Here is a 7,791-nt window from a genome sequence, read left to right as displayed (position 1 = left end):
GAGCTTCATCATTGTGGCTGATTGTTTGTTGCTGTTGGTCGTTGACTGCTGTTTACCTGCTGTTGCTGTGTTGTTGCATACTACTCAGCTGATCATTCTCCTTCTTCTTTTGTTTTCCTATACCAGGTACACGACTAATACTGTCCATGTAACTTGAAAGTTGAGCATGAATACAAAAGAGAAGAGTTGAAGATTGTTTATTTTTAGACATAGCCTGTATACTGAATATCATGTGATGTATAATAGTTTTACATTTTTTGCTTGGATACTGGAGTTAGCTCTCATACATAGCAAATGTCAATTGTATGGTAACTTGATATCTTATTGTGTGTGTAGGTTGATAGATAAAAGGTTTGATAGTGTAATAGGCTATAGCTCAGAAATTAGCTATGTCTGTGATTAACATGTCCATTAATGCATGAAAGTTATCTATCATTAGTTAATCTCCTTCCCCCTTTGACAAACTGCCTTGTTATAACTGATAAACCACATCTCTAGAACAAAGAACCAGTTTACGGTCTCAACCTCACGAAGGTCGAGCCCAAGTCAAAACGGATTAAGCAGGCCCTCATCGGAAAACCAGTGGCCCAGGCTTGGCCCATCCCACGAGAGCTGGGTTTGGGCCCATAAGACGCGATCGATCGCCCGTGGGCGTGGCCCTGTTTCTGATTTTGTAAAAAGCATTCTGAGTCCTGCCATAAATAACCCGCAAGCATGTAATTAACTAGGGCTATTTCTGCTTTCAATTAGTAGAGACAAACGCGACAAGACACGTAGCTACTATAGGATATCCTTTTAAAATAAAGACGAGATGAGCCTCGACAAATAAAAACGCACAAGCTGCGGGGCCCTCGTTGAATGTATATATCAAAGCATTCAGTTTCCAGGGCGGGTCGTTTAGCAAATATCACGGCCTTCCCAGAATAATAACGCGATAGTCTCTTTAGGCGCGTATTTAATAATGTTATCTCCTTAAACTCGGGTGCACATTTATGTGACCCAAATCCAAATCTCAGCGGAATCGAAATGTGTCTCTAATCACGGGTACTTTGATGGTGGCGTGATCCGAGATGCATTTCCATGACGTTGCAAACTCTTTTAATAATAAATGAGACGAGCCTCGACAAACAAAAATGTACAAAGCTACGGGGCCCTCTAAATGTATATGTTGAAATACTTAGAATTCGGGACAGGCCGTTTTAGCTAATTTTACGGCCTTCCCCCAAAATAACAATACACTAGTTGCTTTAGGCGCGTCTTTAATAATTTATTTTCCTTAACTCGGGTGCACATGTATGTGACCCAAATCCAAATCTCAACCGAGTCGAGATATGTCAACAACCGCGTGTGCATTGATGTAACGTGGTTCGAGATATGTTTTCACAACGTTGCAATTCCTTGTAAAAATAATAATAATAATTATGAAAGCGGTAAAAGGTTAAATTTTGCACATAAGTTCACACTTGTATAAAATCAGATAATCAAGCCGAATACAACAGTTGAGCGACCGTGCTAGAACCACGGAACTCGGGAATGCCTAACACCTTCTCCCGGGTTAACAGAATTCCTTATCCGGATTTCTGGTACGCAAACTGTAATATGGAGTCATTCTTTTCCTCGACTCGGGATAAAAATTGGTGACTTGGGACACCCTAAATCTCCCAAGTGGCGACTCTGAAAATAAATAAATAAATCCCGTTTCGATTGTCCTTTAATTGGAAAAACTCCCTTGTACCCTTGCGGGTACGGAAAAAGGAGGTGCGACAACGTACAAATAATGTGAGCATGAATAAAGCCTAAGCATGATCTCTAACATGAAGGAAAACAAGTTCAACAACAAGTAAACACATAACCACAGATAATAGCTATTAAGCATTGCAGCCTCACGGGACGGACCAAGTCTCAATCCCTCGAGGTATACACCCACACGCCCATCACCTAGCGTGGGTATCACCTCCAAACAATCATATGATATCAAATTCTCCGGGTTTATACCCTCAAAGCCAGAGTTAAAACTGTTACTTACCTCAACAGCATTAAATCCTACTCCGAGATGCCCTCGTCTCTGGACTCGATCTTCAAAAGCTCTGAATCTAACCATAATCAGATTAATACCATCACTATGTGCTAAAGAATCGAATTCCACAATAAAAACTACAAAATATGCCAAAAATTCGAAATCGGCCAAAATCCGGCCCCTGGGCCCCCGTCTCGGAATCAGTCAAAAATGGCAAATAATAAACCACGTTCTTTTTCCAGTCTAACCATATAAAATTTTATCAAAATCAGACTCCGTTTGGTCCCTCAAATCCTAACTTAAAACTCTCCAAAACTCAAACCCTAACTCCCTCAATTTCATTTTGAAATCATCAATCAAATCCCAAAAACGATGATGGATTCATTAAATTAACCAAAATCGAGTAGAGAACACTTACCCCAATCCATATGGTGAAAATTGCCTCCAAAATTGCCAAAATCCGAGCTCCCCAACTCAAAATATGATCGAATGAACAAACCCTTATTTTATATATTTTTCTGTCAGCTATTCTGCCTCGTTTCTCGTAACAAACGATTCCGAAACTTATTTTTTATGCCTCTAATGGATTCCTTGTGAAATTCTAGTCAAGTTAGGCTTTGGAATCAGTCAATTTGACCTTATAATGAATGAGACATGTTGGTTTCAATATTTGTAAATAGTGCAGATTTTTTAAATACGTCGTCAGTGGCAATTTCGTAATTACTCTGAAAAATCTGGCAACCCAATTCTTAGTAAAATGACCATAAAATCCTCATACGATGTCCAAATTCAATGATTCTTTTTGCTACGGGTTCGTAATTACGATATAGATCTAATGCTTCAATCAAAAAATAAATCGAAGCTTATTTATTCAATATGATATCATTTATGCTTGAAGAAACGACGTCGAGACATAAGAAAAATGAGCGAAACACAACCCAAACCTATCTGAAACTCACCCGAAGCCCACGGGACCTCATCTAATAATTTCAACAAGTTATATATCACTACCCGAACTTAGTCGAACCTCCGTAACACCCAAAACAACACCGAAACACCAAATCAACATCGAATTCAAGCTTAAGAATTTCTAAACTTTCAACTTTCGCCAATTCAAGCATAATTCTACCACGGACCTCCAAATTATATTCCGGACACACTCCTAAGTCTAAAATACCCAACGAAGCTAATCGAATCATAAAAATCCAAATTCAAATTCGTTTACTCATAAGTCAACTTCCGATTGACTTTTCTAAATTAGCTTTCTAACTAAGAGACTAAGTGTTCATTTCGCTCCAAAACTACACTGAACCCAAACCTATCAACTCGATACAACTTAACACAGCTGAACAATACTTAAAGAAACATATATAGAGAAAATGGGGCTATAACTCTCAAAACGACAGGTCAGGTCGTTACAATATTCTCCCGGTTAGATTAAGTAATGTCTAAATTGAATTGGTACCATGATGTAGGCTAGAGGAAATAGTAGCAATAGAGGATTAGTAGTAAAGTCTATAGGCAACTCCTAGCTGGGGCTTCATGTCCAGTAGGAGTTACGCTTGAGCTTTTAGTTGCAGTTTGTAAGAATTGTAAATATCTTTACTTGGTAAATAAAATATTTTAACTACCAAAAAAAAATAACTAATTAGAAGTAGGAATATAATTTGTGTTAGATTCCTATTTAGGCCTCTTATTAGAAGTAGGAATATAATTTTTATTACTTTATTAGAGCGAGTTATGCATGATTTATTATAGTTCAATTTGTTCTATTAGTTGATAAGCCAATAAACAGATACAAATAAAAGATTGATTAGGAAACTTAGGTTTGAAAGTGTGTCACGCTATAATCAGTTAGGGGTGTACATGAACCGGGTTGGTTTGGTTTTTATCAAAACCGAACCAAACCAATTATATCGGTTTGGATTGGTTCGGTTTTGTCGGGTTTTTTGGATTTTCGGGTTTTTTTATTACATGAATATTATTTCAATCTTACTTTATTAAAATTATAAATAAAGCTTTGATAAGTGAATATATGTTTAGTAAATATGAAAAAAATTGACAAACATATGATCTATTAAAATATTCTAATGGGAGAATTTTTTAGTAATACGTGATAGTTATTTTCTTAGTCGTCTAACAATAATTTTCGTTAATTTACGCTTTCAAGGTTAATACATGAGAGGATCCCAAATATTTCTACATTTTCTAAAGAAAAATCACTATAAAGTCTTAAAAATATAAATAAATTTTATATATTTATATGTCGGTTTGGTTCGGATTTTTTTTACTCAATACCAAATCAAGTCAAACCAAACCTAATCGGGTTTTTTAATCGGTTTGATTTGGTTTTTCGGTTTGGTGCGGTTTTCCGGTTCGATTTGAGCACCCCTATATTGAGTTACGATACCAAACCTATATCATATAGGCTATATATATATATGACATCACATTCAACTGTTTTTTTGGCACTAACTTTTTTCTTACATTTGAAACAGATAGCTTTAGCAGCTGCATAATCCTTAACGCATTTCCAACTGAAAAAATAAATAAGACAAATAGCTATATAGCTAATAACGTGACTCCAAAGCAAAGTTTGCATGAAAATCAAACCCTTGCATTTCACGTGAATCTCTCAAACGATTCTTATATTAGTATTAAATAGAAAACTTAGACTCTGAAATACACACAACAAGAAAAAGAAATTTTATTCCCAAAAATTATCATCAAATGAATTCTCAAGAAATCCAACAATCTTCAAATTCTATACAAATCCAAAATGTTGAGATATCAATACAAAACCTCATCAAAATCTGGGATAAAAGGCAAAGATGGCATTTCTTTGTAATGAATCCAAAACAAGAACCAACCAAACAACAATGGCGAAATAATTTAACCAAGTTTTTAGAATCTATACCTGTTAGACTTTTCACTATTGTCTTGCTTATAATCGATCTTGTTTTCACAAGTCTTGAGCTCTCTTCCTCTTTGATTTCCTGCCCGAAAAATGGGAACACAAAAGGTCAAGAAAAAGAAGAGGTTTGGTACCATTGGGCAGGTATGATTAGATAGTTTGTACTCCATTTTTTTCAAAAATAATGAACATATTAGTACTGTTTAGGGAGTCAAACAAGGTTTTCTTTTAACATATTTTAATGTTTTAAGTAGTGACTGAAATATTTTTTATGTAGTTTCTAAATATGTAAATTTATTTCATAAAACCTAAAGAATTTATATTTGAATTTACACTGAAAATTAGTCAATTTGACCCTTGTACTCGGAAAGGTTCAAATAAATTGAAATGGAGGGAGTAATATATATGAAGTGAGATGTCCCATGTCAACAACAACAACAAACCCAGTATATTATCAAATATCGGGTTTGGGAGCGTAGCGTGTACGCAGACCTTACTCCTACCTAGTGAAGGTAAAGATGCGAGATTGCCACCATATCAGAAGGCAAAATATTGATTTAAGTCCTATAAATATAAACTAACATGCATATGCATGATGATGGTAACTATTCTGAAAAGCTTAGTAAAACTGTATAAATATGCAGCCCTTTTCTGAGAAGTCGCTGAGTCAATTTGTAGTATACTTTGTTATTTCCTGATAAAAAAAATGTTTATTTTTTCCTGGTCGTAAATAATATACATGCAATATTTGCTTTAAGAATTGTGTTTTTTCACGCTTCAAAGCCTTATTTTAATTTTATCTGTTTATTTTTTCTAACAGGTATAACGATCTTGGGATTGTTATTTCTGAAAAGTATAGGCCTTGTTGTAGGTCTAGGACGATCGTTTTTTCGAAGACCGGGGTACTTGCTAGATGGCATAGTGGTAATGGTGGCATTATTTTTGGAAGCTTATTTGGAAAAAAAAGGTGGAGGATTACTTGTTGTAGTTAGTCTATGGAGAATTGTTAGGGTTGTGGAAAGTGCATTTGAATTAAGTGATGAGGCAATTGAAGCACAAATTGAAGAAATTGTTTGCCAATTTGAAGGATTGAAAGAAGACAATAAAAGATTGATGGATTGTGTAGTTGAAAAAAATAAGGAAATTGAGAAGCTTAAAGAAGAGTTGGATCAGTATAAAAATCAGGACAAAGAATCAAAGGACTAAGATGATTTTATCTTAGACTTTTTTTTTTCTAATTTATTTCTCTATTATTTATTTTTGTGATTTTTCCTAGTTCAATTTGATGTATAAATAAGCAGAATATCTTACAAATTACTCGTGATATAAGGAGAAAGGAAGAAAATTCGTTTCCCAAACTAAGGACTAATGACCAAAGAGAATCAAACAACTCTTAAAGAGTTTTTCAAAATTTTCAAAAACTTACAAAAGTTTCAAAGTGAAAAATAAGATATGTTTCGCTTTGTTTGGCATTGTTTTTTTAATTATTAATTCATTTAAAAAACGAATGATAAATTTGTATATTTTCTAATGAGGAAATTTTGCGGTCACACAAATATTATATAATATTTAAACTCGCATGTTTCAAAAGTTTTATACTCGCACGATGTTATACTATATTCAATTAAGATCACAAGCTGCAAAATTCTTCCTTTGTTTATTAAATTTTATGCAAAGTTAAAAGGAAAAATGGCACTATATTGCCTCTATAAAAATAATAGGCGAAAAAGTATATAAAATTTGTATATGTTTTGTATATATATAAATTCTATATGTTATACACAAAAATTTTATACACTTTTTCGGCAACCAGATGTAAACAATTTCTGGCGCGGGTTAAAAGTGATAATACCCCGAGTTAAACTATAATAAACAATGGATGGAGTACTTTTTTTGACAAAATTATAAAACACAATATTAAATTTGAAAAGGAAAATTGACTAAAAAAAATTCAACATTGTTTTCTATCTTCTTTTTTTTTTAATTAAACCCCTCCAAAATTTGGAGGATCTATAGTATTTCCATATTTTCCCTCCATGGCGAGTCCAACCCAAGACCTAACGGTCGTAGGTCGAGGTGCTTTTTAACATCTAAACATGGAAGTAAGCTCAACGTTTCCTCTTTGTTTCCTTTCCCTTTGGTTGCTTTTTTCCTGCAAAAGTCTATAGCTTTTGGTGGCTAGCTATTCGACCAGAGCAGACTTTTCTCATTGACCAATCAAAATCGACTATGATAAATTAATAAGCTTTTGAAATATCTTTCATGTTTTATTAAGCATCAATAAGTAAATTATTCCCACGAAATATAAATTATCTTATTATAAAAGGAAATAAGTTCTTTATTTTATTGATGGTACTATTCTTGATTTTGTCGTTTTAACTTTCCTTCAAAGACTAAACCATGGTGCTATCGTATCCTTAGCTTAAAATTTGGGATTTTCTTTTGATTTTTGAGAATTATGTGGCACGAATAAAGTCAATAATATTAGGTTCAAAATTGTCGAAGAACAAACAATCTTAGTTTTCTAGTAAAACTTCGTCAAAATTACTTAATAAGCAAGTTGATTTGTAAATGATTATATATTGAGATGACATCACCTATAGAAGAGGGTAACTGTTTATAATTGATAAAAACTTATCCACACCAAATTGTCATGAGAAATAAATTTTATTAGATGGAACAACGACGGGAATCGTCATTTAGTTTTTAACTAATTGTCATGAGATTTTGGTAGAAAGTTAAGATTTTCCCTTTTTTCACCATAAAAAAAAGATTTCTTTTTTTTTTCGAAATCAGTTTTTTGGTCATGAAATTTTTAATTTTCACTTGAGGATGAATTTCAATATTTTTCGAAAATTTA

Source organism: Nicotiana tabacum, chromosome 7 (genome assembly GCF_000715075.1).
Source record: "Nicotiana tabacum cultivar K326 chromosome 7, ASM71507v2, whole genome shotgun sequence".
NCBI lineage: Eukaryota > Viridiplantae > Streptophyta > Magnoliopsida > Solanales > Solanaceae > Nicotiana > Nicotiana tabacum.
Note: the sequence above shows the minus strand (reverse complement) of the source record.